The 13,260-nt window shown below is 44.5% G+C and overlaps 1 protein-coding gene across 8 annotated transcripts in view; it reads left to right on the top strand.

Moving 5' to 3' along the window:
* The first annotated feature begins 1,339 nt into the window (after positions 1 to 1,339).
* ARAP2 (ArfGAP with RhoGAP domain, ankyrin repeat and PH domain 2) overlaps positions 1,340 to 13,260 on the top strand; it is a 159,893-nt gene continuing 147,972 nt past the window's right edge. For 3 of the 8 annotated variants that reach the window (XM_045834426.1, XM_045834427.1, XM_045834420.1), the window contains exon 1: positions 1,340 to 1,902. The gene's annotated coding sequence lies outside the window, so the exon portion shown is untranslated. Of the gene's footprint in view, positions 1,903 to 2,414; positions 2,487 to 4,139; positions 4,252 to 7,170; positions 7,299 to 7,615; positions 7,665 to 13,260 lie in introns of those variants that run through there. The other 5 variants (XM_045834423.1, XM_045834422.1, XM_045834421.1 and 2 more) reach the window with 5 other exon arrangements.

Genomic DNA, 13,260 nt, shown 5'->3' with positions numbered 1-13,260 from the left:
TAAAACAAAGCCAGGAAAGAGCCTACAGGAATCCAGAGAAAAAACAGTTCTTGAGGTTTAGGAAATGTCAAGAAAACTTCCCTGGTGGAAATAGGGTGTGCTCTGAAGTATTGAAGTTCGAGAGAAACTGGGGACTTGGTGTCCCGGGAGCTGCCACGGTTGAGACGGTTGAGACCGAGTCTGCAGGAGCAGGAGCAAGCTTGCTGGGGTGCAGGTACCTTGATGAAGATGATGCCTCCGGAGGCCTGGGCTCCTGGGAAGCCGCCCACGCGCTGTACTTCACCAATTATCTCATTTTCATGAGAAGTTCACCACTTTCCCTAATTGCTTCAGTTCCATCAACAGGTGCCGGGGAAAGATAAGGACATTACATTTGTCAAGGGAGAAAATTTCAGTCTGTGAAGATATATTATTTTAAAAATAAAAACAAGGAGTTGGCCTTGAACTCATGGCAAACGAGTGGATTTTAGAAACTCATACTGGAGGCACACAGGGTTTTTTTTTCAATGCCTTTATTTTCTTTTTTTTTTAAGATTTTATTTATTTATTGTTAGAGAAGGGAAGGGGAAAGAGAGGGAGGGAAACATCAATGCGTGGTTGCCTCTCCTGCACCCCCTACTGGGGACCTGGCCCACAACTTAGACACGTGCCCTGCCTAGGAATCAAACCGGCGACCCTTATGGTTTGCAGGCCGGCGCTCAATCCACTGAGCCACACTGCCCAGTGCTGATTCCCTTATTTTCTTTTGCTGCCTCCTTATTATCACTAAGAGTAGAGTGTCAAGAGCCGAGCGTCAACTCCAAGGGGGAATGTCTTTCCTGGCTCTAACAATCTCAGGTGCCGGAGGATTGGAGTGTGGTTATCTCTCCCCTCCAGCAGAAAAGACAAGGAAGGGGAATTTAGAAAATCAGTGGGAAGTGTCTTCTTCAGGGGAAAGAGAGTTTAGATCTAAACTGAAAATCACCTCCAGCTTTTAAAGCTTTGTCTGCTTGGGCAAGTTGCTCTGCCTCTCAGGTTCATTAACTAGAAAATTGGTATTTTCCCCTTCCTCACAGAAATGACTTAGAGTAGCATTCTATATAATGGGTTCAGCCTAATCATCAGCACGGGGCTCGGTAAGTAAACAGATTCCCGGGCTCACTCATTGCAACTTGACCAAGAAACAGCCTGGGGAAACAAGCGCCCAAGGTGAGTCTTAAGTTTGGGAAACGCTCACGCAACTTGGAAAGTAGTAGAGCAACACTAATAATCAGTGGTGGCGAGGTTCCGCCCCGTTGACAAGCAACCAACCCATCAAGAGCGCACCATCAAACCAACTGGCCGGCAGGAGCCGGGGAGCGGTCACGGGCATCTTCCTCCCGGAGGATACAGCCCTCCCGGATCTCCACTTCTGGACGCGCCCTCGCAGCCTCCCGCGGGTCGGGAGCCCCGGAGCCGAGGAGCCCCAGGTGGCGCGGGTGCCAGGCTCGGCCAAGCCGCGGCGGACTGAGTCAGCCGCCCAACTATGCTGCGGAACCAGGACGGCCTGCTCGGCCGCCCCCGCCGCTGAGCCCGGGCTACCCCCGCGCGGGGCGCCAGCTCCCCGCCCCCGCGGGACCGGAGGAAGCGGCCGAGGCGCGGCGCGGGAGCACCTGGGCTGGGCGCCGGCGGCGGGCTCGGCGCTTCCGGAGCTGCGCGCTCCCCGCGCTCCCCGCCTCCAGGTGCGGCGGCCGCGGCGCGCCGGCCGAGTGACAGCGCCGCCCGCGTGGCCGCTGTCCGGGCAGCCGGCGGGGACCGAGAAGGAGGAGGCCCTGTGCCTGGGACCGACGGGTGAGGACCGAGGAGCCGGGCGGGGAGAGACGTCGGCGCCCGGGCTCCCCCTCCTCCCGCCTCGCCTCCGGAGCCTGGCGGCCCTCGTGCGAGGTGAGTACCGGGGGCCACGGGGTGCGCTGGGCGGGTGGACCGGGCCTGTGTGCGAGGACCGTCTAAGGTGGGGCTGGGGCTTTTCAGTACTTTTTCGGGTAAATTTCCAGAGCGCCAAGTGCTGGGCTCTGGTTTCAGCCCCTTGGATTTCGCTCCCGCGTGTGGGCGTCTAAAAGGAAACCAGAAGCGGGTAAGGGATACAGAAAACCCACTCGCTAATGTGACTTGGCCCGGGAGGGTGACAATCCGGATAGACAGCTAGAATCACCCTCCATGCCCCCTCTCCAAGAGAAAAATAAACAAAAAGGAGCCGCCCTTCAACGAGTTTCAGGCACCAAGTTATTTACTCGCTGGAGATAACGAGTTTGCTCTGATCTTCGAGCTCCCCCGCATCCTGCTTGTTGTATACCGTGAGACCACAGGCCTGTAAATTCACGTTAATTACAGTCATTTGCCTTCCACCTGCCTCAACCTAACACCCTGCAGGGCAACCAGTCGGCTGTGAGTTGACCAGATTGATCTTTCTCTATGACTTTTGGAGACTGGTCTCTTGAGGAAATGGGTGCCCATCTTCCTTTAGTAAAGTAAGTTCATCCTGGCTTGTTTTCTTAAACACTTCCCCTGCCTCCTTGCGGCAATCTGGAGTTTTTGTTTTTTGTTTCCGTGTGGGGGAGGCTTTGTGGAATTATATTGTGAAAATAACCTTTGATAATTAGAGGAAAATAGAAGCTGGTTTGTGTGGAATAATATTTTAGGCTGTTGCAAGTTTGTGTGGTGATAGCAGCATTTTTTTTTTTTTTGCAAGGTTGTCCTTGAAGTAGGCTGCTCAGTGGAGTGTATCCTTTTGGTTTAAGAAAGCATATTGAAAAAGAAACTATTTTTAAAATTACCTATAAATGGATGTCATTGTGATTACCAATTATAGTATTGTACTTACAAGCTCAGTATTGATTTTCTCGCACTTAAGCACTCTACAGCCCAGCCAGTTTGTGGAATATTGCCCATAAGGACAGTAGTTAGAAGATGAAGTTATGGCAGTTTTAAAAAGGAAGCTAACTTTTTTAAGGAAAAGGAGAGAAAAATACCTCTAAAAATTCATGCACTTACAATAGAAATATTGAAGGAAAATCCTCATGACATTTCACTGTTAAACAACGTGTAAAAAGAAAGGAAAAGTAAAATGGGTCATGGAACTAGGCTAAAGTTTAAAGTAGAAATATCTCCTTGGTTCCTTTTTAAATGTACAGGGTGGGGCAAAAGTGGGTGTACAGTTGTCAGTACGGAAGCAGAGTTTACTCTTGTAGTATTATTTATTGTATTGTTTTCCATTTGAACAACTGTACACCTACTTTTGCCCCACCCTGTATATTTAACATACACATTTCAGGTGAGTCTTAACACCAGGAATATTTTATGTGGACTTGATTTGTCAGTACTCTGAGGTTTATTAAAATACCTGGAGGGTAAGTCAAATGACTTGTTAAGACTTATTAATGTGGGCGTGTGTGCATTTGTTTTTTCCTTCTGTAAGCTTGTCAAATTTTGTGTTGTCCATGAAAGAAGGAGCTGATGGTACATTTGAAAACTAATTCATAATCACCTATCACTACAGCCTTCTCGTGGTGTGAGGCTCATAGATAGTCAATGACTACTTTTCAATTTAACCACAGTTACTACGGTTAAGTATAGAATTTATGTTATAACTAATTGCCACTTTCTTATAAACTCTATGTGACTATAAAATTTTAAAAACATGCTTAGGATGCTGGGTTATAGACCTCATGGTATCCAAGAAGGTTTTCTTTTGTTAGTTTGTACCCCACCTCCCTGCAACTTTGAGACAGTTGGGTGAAAGATGCTATAAAAGTGCTAAGTGATGGTCATTGCTGTGATAGCTTTATTTTAACAAGTGCCCCCCCCTCCATTTATTTATTGATTCAGTGGATCCAAGCTTTTCAATTAGTCTAAGCGGGTGGGTTTTTTAAATACTCTGTAAAATATTAATTAGGTAGAGACATTGTTATTAGTGTTGGAAATATTTCTTAGCTTTGACCAGAAATGATTAATGAGAGGCTGGGAGATGTCTTCATTTTTTTTGTGAAGTCGTAGACCTCTGTAGCTGATCATTTTAGGGTTCTTTTAAGCATTGGCCAGATTGAATATTTAATGATAGATTAAACCATTTTGCTCGCTTGTTTTTCTTAACTGAACTAAACAGTCCAGGGTATTCTTCTCACATGATTTTTTCTAGTTAGAAATTTGATCTGTGAAATTTTGTTACAGTTTTGACTCAGCATGAATTTGCTTCCTCGCCCAGGCCATGGAGGAAACAGAGGAGTGCTGATGTGGGTGAGAGCAATCATTTTGAGCAGTTTCGGGGATAAAACTACTAGTGAAGAAATAGGGAGAATTACGTTTCTGTCTTCTACCATTTGTGTACAGAGGTGCGCGTGCATAAGTGAGGGAGTGTTCAGGGATGGGCTGATAAAATAGTGCGTCTGCCTTTATGATTCTCCCACAAATGGGATGCAGAAAGGACCATTACGTTACCTAGCTTTAGGAAGAGGAGAGAATGGTTTAATCCTGCAGAGTTGGAGAGCTGATCAAGAAGGAGTGGAAGAGAAGTGTGGTCTCTGAGCTGGCTGCTGGGTGACTTGGCCTTGGTGGGTTGTGTTGGCGGAAGCGGTTGCCAACATCTTTCCCAGTCTGGTGGTGAAGTTCAGAATCTTCAGCCCGCTCTTCAAGGCCCTCCATCTCCGGTTGCAGCTTCCTTTTCTGGTGTCACCTTTCTTTGAACTCTTGGTCCCTCCCAGCTACTCTCATCTCCTTGCTATTGTTAGAAGACATTTTCTCCCTCTCTGCCCCCTTTATGGCATGCCTGCTACTTCAGATGCTGCCTTCTCCCTCTGCTGTATTTCTTCTACCTATCTTACAGCCCCCGCCCGTAGCTCCGTCATGGAGCACTCCATCCCCCAGGCTCAGTTTACTGCGTATTTCACTGTATCCATGAAGCCGATGTGAGATTTTGAGAGTTCCCTGGCAGTCACGAAAGAGGATGGTACTACCTCTCTGCACTTAAAAAGAAAACAAGACTTAAAATGTAAACTGCGTGAAAGTCAAGGTCACAACATTTGATTGTTGTTATCACCCCTATTTACGTGTCGTTTTGGGTACATCGGAGTCTTCCAGTTTCGATATGCCTTCGCCGCTGGCACTTAGTGCCGTGGTAGACAAGGGGCTGTTCACACGCATACTGCTTTCCTTGGCTTGTGGTCCCGTCTGATCTACCCTTTGGTTCTAAACTGTCTGAGTGAAGACACTGCATCTTTACTTCCTTTGTAGCACCTAACACAGTTCTCAAATGAGATATTAGGTACTGTTATCTTGAACTGCAAATATTTCCCACTATTATCTTGGATAGAGTAAATTGTGTTCCTTAAATATTTATTGAATGAATAATTTTAAGTAAGTGAATCAATAAGTTGGGAGACAGTTGCTGAGATAGCCTCTTTTTCTAAGAAAGAGAGACTTTGGCAGTTGCAGAACCACTAGGAACAAGCCCTCAGATTCAGTTGGAAAAGAGGTCAGGGTGCTATTTATAAATGCAAGGAGAGGAAATGGTTCACAGTAGGCTATTTTGAAACATCTGGTTGTTAGTCTAAAAATGCAGCTCAAATTCAGAGAAATGGTTGGGTACCTATTTGCATTAAATTTTAAAATTTAAAATACAATGTATGTATGAAAAGTGCACATACGTACATAAGTGTACCTTTAAAAACCTTTTCGCTGAAGTGTAATATCAGTTTTGACCTGAGTAAATTGGACATTAAAGCTCTGTTCAGTGTAGCGTGAAATGGGGCAGAGTCTGAAGGGGCAGTTGTGCCTGTTGTGTTCACGTCAAGGGTTTCAAGGTGTCTGATTCTCCCCCTTCGGGGTGTGGCCGGGCTGTAGAGAGGGAAGGAGGGGGCTGGCGCTGGGCAGAGGGAGCTGTCTGGGTGGTCGGGACTGCAGCTGGAGCTTCTCCACGGTGATGCAAGCTTCCACTTATTCTTTTGAATTATCCCACGTCTGCTCTTGTAGGAACTTGGGAAGATGAAACCTTTCTCTGGTTGCCCAAGACTTAGGGCTGCTCTTTAAGGACCTCTAATGGAAAACAAGTCCTAAACATTAGCCAGTTAACTTAAAATCTAGGTGTCCACCTAGAAGAAAAGACCTGCTGAAGCGAAGTGAACTAAGGAGATTATTGACCACGTAATTATTGAGATATTATCTAAAAAACCTATTCTAGGTACTACTTATGCTACCGATAACTTCTCATAACAAGTAAAGGAATCATCACTTCTGGCCTTCATTGGATGTGGAAGTCACTATTAAGTTCTAGGGTTTGAAAGGGTTGTACTTTTCAGAGTGCCCAGTCAGTATAATAATCAAAATATAACTCAGAACCATAATTTCTCCTTGATCTAAGCCATGAATGCTTTTGCCCAGGGTCTGGCTATTTTAAACCTCAGCAATGCTTGTTACTTGCCTGGGTCTGTTTTCAGATCATGTGTATTTACTGTGTTGTAGGCATCATTGTCATCGCTGCTTACACATGACATCAGTGAGGCTCAGAGGAATGAAGGAACTTCCCCAAGGTCATGCAGCTATCACACGGCAGGGCTGAGGTCACTGACGATCACTCTGCCCTGTGTCCCAAGTCTAAGGTCTTCCGTGAGATCCTCGTTCTCACTACTGCAACCACATCTGCATTTTACTAAGTTAATATAACTATCTTCACTGCTGTGTTAAGTACCTTGTAAGCTTATTAGAGGAATAATTTACAGTGCTGACTTAAAGGAATGTAATTTTACTAGGCGGGCAGAAGAGTGCCAGTGAAACTAAGATCAATAATCTATTATGAATATGACCAAATGAATATTGTATACAGCAAATGAAGTAATAATAATAGTCAACATTCATTCTTTTTTTTACTTATCGATTTCAGAGAGAGAGAGAGAGAGAGAGACAGACAAAGAGACATCAGTTTGTTTTTTTCCACCTCTTTATGCATTCTTTGGTTGAGTCTTGTATGTACCCTGACTGGGGATCAAACCCACAATCTTGGCAAATGGGGACAAATGCTTTTATGAACTGAGCTACCCGGCCAGGGTGATAGACAACATTTGTAATTCATGCCAGGCACTGTTATATATACCTTACATATTTTACTTATTTAATCCTAATAGAAATCCTACCAGATATGACATATTTTATCCTCATTTATAGACAAGGAAACTGAGCCCCAGGGAAGTTAAATAACGTGACCAAGGTGCACGGTGAACAAGTGGGGAAGGCCAGCTGGGACTCCAAGTAGCCTGACCCAAGAGCTCTGCGCTCCCTGCGCTGCCGCCTGGGTGAGTGGACGAGGCATGAAGGGGCCTGGAGTAGGTAGGGAAGATGCGTGGACGTGGTAGTACACGCTTGTGAGGCTTGAACTGGCCCCCAAAGGAGGGGGAAAAAAAACAAGGTATGTAGAGGGAGTTCCACGTGAACAAAAGCTGAAAAGCTGGCCCAAATATTCTAGTCAATCTGCCTACCTTCTTATCATGTTAAAAAACAGCACCACCACAAAACCACAGAGTACTGGACTACTGTAAGTGTATAGTTCCGTGGTGTTAAGTGTATTGACATTGCTGTGAGACGGATCTCCAGAACTTTTCTTACCTTCCAGAACCGAACCTCTACATCCATGAAACACATGCCCGCTGCCCCTAACCCTGGTAAGCGCCATCCTACTTACTCCTCCTTTGAATTTAACTGTCTGTCTCATGTCAGTGGCATCAAACAGTATTTGTCTTTTTTAGATGGGCTTCCTTCACTTCACATAATGTCCCCAAGGTTCATCCATGCCGGTAGCACATTGCAGAATTTCCTTCCTGTTTAAGGCCACATGGTATTCCATGTGTGTAGAGCACATTTTGTTTATCCGTTCATCCGTCAGCACTTGGGTTGCTTCCCCTCCCTGTGTCCTTTAGCATCGTTTAAAGTGAAACCTTTAAAGTCATGGTTAAGTACCTTTTGAAACAATGCGGCAATACTTTCTGTTGTCATCCAGCAGTTTTTTGCTTAACTTTTTTTTTGTCCCATCACCATTGACTGCTCAGGTGGGCAGTGAATTCTTTGGCTGATTTTGATAATTTTAATAAACTAAATTCTAGATTAACATTTCTTCTGTCATACAGTAATTTCAGAGACGTTATCCCTTAATTTGTCATTGATTCTCAAATCTCAAGTAATTAAATATAAATGAATATAGGTTTCCATATTTAACCACTTACCTGGACAACATACACCCACGATCAACTTGAAAAGATGTACAAAGCTTGGGCTTGCACAGCATAGTATATTTAAGTAGCATTTCTCTAGTGACTAGAAGTGCTTGGATAGACAGAGGAGAGAGAAAATATGAAGTCCTCTCTCCTCTCTACTGTTAAATAAGTTGCATAACTGGCAGCACAGGTGGTGGGTGGGGTCTGACTCTCAGAATTCTGGCCCTACTGTTTTTCTGGTTTGTCTGCTGTGTGGCTTTGGGCATGAGACTGTCCTCCCAAGGCAGCTATGAGGGTTGCGAGAGATCCTACACAGAGGGTTTGTTTCCACTCCGCAAATATTGACTATTGTTATTAGCATAAAAGTCTGAAGGAGAATGAGAAAGAATGGATGTGTTTTGATGGGTGGGAAGGAGTAGTGGTCAAGGTAGCGACCATGGAGGCAGTGACCACAGTGGAGAGTGATGACAAGGTTGTGGAAATTGGGCTTCCTGTGTTGGGTTTAATGGGGGTTGTGTTGCCACAAGCTAATGTAGGTGAATGTGTGGCAGAGGAGAGGGATGTTAAATGACCAGTTTTGCCTTGAACTGGGGACTGAGCACTTACACTAGAAGAGTGAGTTAGGATCCTTGGCCTGTGACCTTTTGCTGTTCTATACTGTGGGATGGAGTGATATGACGACAATGGTATTTTCTCAAATCCACTTCCTCTTCTGTGTGGTGGTGGGGAACAAAGTAGATTGTGTTGATTTTATGATACTTGGTGTTAGTATCTTGTTATTAAAACAGTGGAATTTCCTGGCTGGCGTAGCTCAGTGGATTGAGCGCGGGCTGGGAACCAAAGTGTCCCGGGTTCGATTCCCAGCTAGGGTACATTCCTGGGTTGCAGGCCATAACCCCCAGCAACCACACATGGATGTTTCTCTCTCTCTCTCTCTCTCCCTCTCTCTCTCTCTCTCTCTCCCTCTCTCTCTCTCTCTCTCTCTCCCCCTCTCTCCCTCCCCCCTTCCCTCCCTAAAAATAAATAAAATCTTAAAAAAAAACAAAAAAACCCCCCCAAAAAACCAGTGGAATTTGCTTGATTTGCAAATACCATGATACCTATTTCTTATGATTATATTCTTTACTGAAGCAGAGGTAGATGTCTGTTAAGGTTTGTAGCCTGAGCTAGCTATTTCAGTAAGTTATCCATATGGAGATCTCTAGCTTTTTTTTAAGGCTTAGCTATTTCTCCACAACAAGTTTATTAGCAATTAAAGGCAGAGGCACTTCTCTTACCTGAAGTGCCAGGCACTGTGTGGGGGTGATTAGCTGTAGAGAGTTGGAGTAGAATGGTACCTGCAGGATGCCGTGAGTCACCTCACCTGTCTACTGGTGCCGCTCGGTTACGACCTGCGAAGACATTTTCCTGCACATTCCCTGGATTCCCCCCGGGGGTTGGGTCCACTCTGTTCGGAACCATCCTACTGCATTCTGGAGTGCAGAAACTCCCATGGTCCTTACGATCTGTAAGACTTGTATTGATAACTTTAAAAAGTTTCACTGTTCATGTGGCAGTTGGATTTCTTTTTATTCGGTATTTTCTGAGCTACCTTTCAGTGGTTCTGTGATTGTTAAACCTAGTATTTTGGCACATTTGCAGTTTCTGAAGACCCTAAGGTTATGGTTCTGATTTTAAAATGGTGTGCTTTTAAAAAAACGGATTAAACTTATGACCGAATTCAGTTGTTCTATGTTAATTTTTCCTGTGCACAGGGGGGTTATGTAAGGCCTCTCCAAAGGGGCCCATTTGAGCAGAGAGCCACTAAGATGATGGAGTGAGCCCTGAGTTGTGGGTATATGTTGGGGAAACAGATTTGAAAGAGATGGAAGGACTAGAGATAAGGTCATAAGGTGGGAATAAGAAGACAGATGAGCTTGATGGCACTTGAGTGATGGAGGGGGAAAACCAGGGAAAATTGGGAAGTCTTTGGGAGTGACTTTTGTTATAAAATACAAGGTCTGTCTGGACAAAGTCCAACCATTGTTAATGTAACGAGAATGGTTTGTGCAACATTGGTGTAACCTGGCAGCCAAGGAGAGTGGACTGGAATGCTCAGGCTTGAACAATGATGACTTGACTAGTCAGTGTTGAGTGAGCATGTTTACTGTGTGGCCATGACAGTCAAAATGACTGAGCAAGTAGAGTGAAGAATCTCCATCACATTTTGCATTAAGCTTGAACAGTCCTCCATGGAAACTATTCGGATGATTCAGAAGGCCGCAACTATAGGCAACTTGTGATTGGCAGCTTCATTAAGATAATGCACTGGCTCATGCATCATGTCTCGTGCAGAGTTTTTGGCAAAACATCAAATCGCCCAGGTGACTCAGCCCCCCTACAGCCCAGGTTTGGTGCCCTGTGACTTTTGGCTTTTCCCAAAACTAAAATCACCTTTGAAATGGAGTAGATTTCACACTGTTGATGAGATTCAGGAAAATATAATGGGGCAGCTGATGGCGATGGGGAGAACTGTGTGAGGCCCCAAGGTGCCTACTGTGAAGGAGACTGAGATGTCATTGTCCCGTGTACAACGTTTCTTACATCTTCTTCAGTAAATGTCTCTAATTTTTATAGTGCATGGCTGGATACTTTCTGGACCGACTGCCATATGTCATCTGGCTTCTATACTGAGACCACACTGTTGGGGTGAGTGGGTAGGAAACCAGGACTGAATCAGGGCTATCAGTTAGGAGACTGTTATAATGGTCTAAAATAGATAAGCTAATAGCTTGGAATAGGATGTGACCAGGGCAGGTGTCGAGAAGTAGTTGGTTCGGGATGTAGTTCCAAGGTAGAGCTCAGTAAGATAGTAAGATCAGGTTTATTAAATGGTGTTGCAAGCCGGGCATGTAGCAGGTGCTCCTAAATGTTACCTCCCTTTTAGTACTTCCTCCTCTTGGAAATGGGTCAGGATAGGATGGGCAGATGCACAAGCACGCCTGTCATGCAGGCTATTCATGCATTCTCTAAACATGTTCTACGTGTACGTCGTGCACTGACTTTATACACCAATAATTTGACTGGAATTTATTGGGCAGTTTATGTGAGCTGATCACCACCTTGGCAGAGGTATTAGTTTATAATGGGATAACAGAAATAATTACAATGGCAAACAGTTAGTATTTAGCATTTGTTGTGTGTAGTTGGTGTTCTAAATTCTTTACAGCAGCCCTATGCAGTAGGTACTATTAATACCCTTGTTTTCCCATGAGGAAGCAGGCACAGAGAGGTTAAACACTTGTCCAAGCTTACAAAACGAATAAATGGAGGAACTGGGATTTGATACAGGTTGTTCAGCTCCCAAATCTTGGCTTTTGCACTGTATTATCCCACTCCTGTAGGTTGCTGTTAAATGAATAAGATGTAATTTAATGCTGTAAGACATAGATGCTGTGGATGTATAAATGAGTTTATTTCTTGTATGGTAGAAACCTTGTGGAGGAAATAGCATTTGAGTTAGGCTTCAAAGAATGGGAAAGATTTTAGCTGTGGGAAGATAATGACTGAACTGTTGAAAAGAAAAAAATTATAATGATGGAACTGAATATTTGCTAAGCACTTACCATATACTAAGCACTATTTTAACACTTACAGATGGATTATCCTATTTAAGCTTCACCAGTGCCGAGGTACCTTTGAGTGTTTCCGTGTTGTGGTTAAGGAAGCTGACGTACAGACATGTGCCAGTGTTTACACTGCTCCCAAGCAGGGGAGGGAGCCTGTGAGTCTGACTCCAGACTTGTGGGCAGTGTGGTAGGAGGGACATTCCATCCTAGGGGAGTCAAGAGATGAGCCTAAGCTCAGGTGAGACGGTATAAAGCATACTGGGGAGCGGGAGGAATTGAAAATGTGATTGCTAAATTTTGGTGCGCATCTTAGCCATCGTTGGTATGTGTTGCAGACACAGGTTCCTAGGCCTGTTACCAGCTCTCGTTGCTGCACAGCAGATCCACAGACCAGCGCCTGGGGAGCTGCTTACCTGCAGCACATGGAGGGCTTTGCTTTCGAATGAAGGAGTTTGAATATAGGAGACTTTTATAGTTAGGCATGTCCATCTCTTTGCATTTCATGGTGTGCATGTAGGCTAGAAGCCTCTAAAGAAAGAAGTGGATCTGTGAACACCTTTTGGTGGTAAAACAGTTAAAAAGCCAGGTGATTGAAAGATGGGGCTGATATTAAAGTACACAGAGGGCTGTGAGTCAAGAATAGGAATCAGGTTCTCTAGCCACATTCAGCATGTTGACTGATCGTTGAGAGAGATTTTGGGTAGAACATTTGGTGTATCCATCCCTGAGTCAGCCACCCAGGAAGCGTATGTATATACTGCAAGGGAAGGAAAGGGCTTACTGTATTAAAACACATTTGCACACCAAAAAAATAACAAAATGGGCCTCTCAGTCAATTCTGCCATCCTCCCTACCAACCTCTCTTCTATATCTTAAACATGTCACCAGCACTTGTCAAGTTTCAGGGATCCTAGTTGCATATTGAAAAGGGAATGATTCTGTTTAAGGTCAATAGAAGCTTTCGTAGAAGAGGTAGTACTGCCTATTCAAAATTTTAACCAGAGCATAGGATTTTGCAAAATCTGTAGATCTGCAAGCAGATACAGTATATCCAAAAGATACGGGACTATTAAACAATTGATCACCTTGGGAACAATAATTAACAATTAGTTAAAGTGAGTGAAAGATGTGGGTGGAATGACACAGGTTGAACTTGAACCTGGAGTTAGTATGTAGGAACACCTACATTGCAGAGAGTGTGTATGAGGTATGGTGTCTGGCACATAATTGCTGTTTACATCAGTAGTAGCTGTTGTTATTGTTAGACCGTAAGAAGCTTAGACTTGATCCTTTTGAGGATGTGGTGTGATATGCCAAATTTGGATTTTCAGTAATTTACTGATAGAGGGGGACTGGTTGAGGGATTTGTTGACAGTATTAGTGGTAATCTAGGTAAGAGGTTACAATGAAGGTCTGAACTGGGGCAAGGACAGTGAGGA

The sequence above is a fragment of the Phyllostomus hastatus genome, unplaced genomic scaffold (genome assembly GCF_019186645.2).
Source record: "Phyllostomus hastatus isolate PE091 unplaced genomic scaffold, TTU_PhHast_1.1 phas_contig_196, whole genome shotgun sequence".
Taxonomy (NCBI): Eukaryota; Metazoa; Chordata; class Mammalia; order Chiroptera; family Phyllostomidae; genus Phyllostomus; species Phyllostomus hastatus.
The sequence above is the reverse complement of the archived record's forward strand: the minus strand, read 5'-3'. Positions and strand labels throughout refer to the sequence as shown.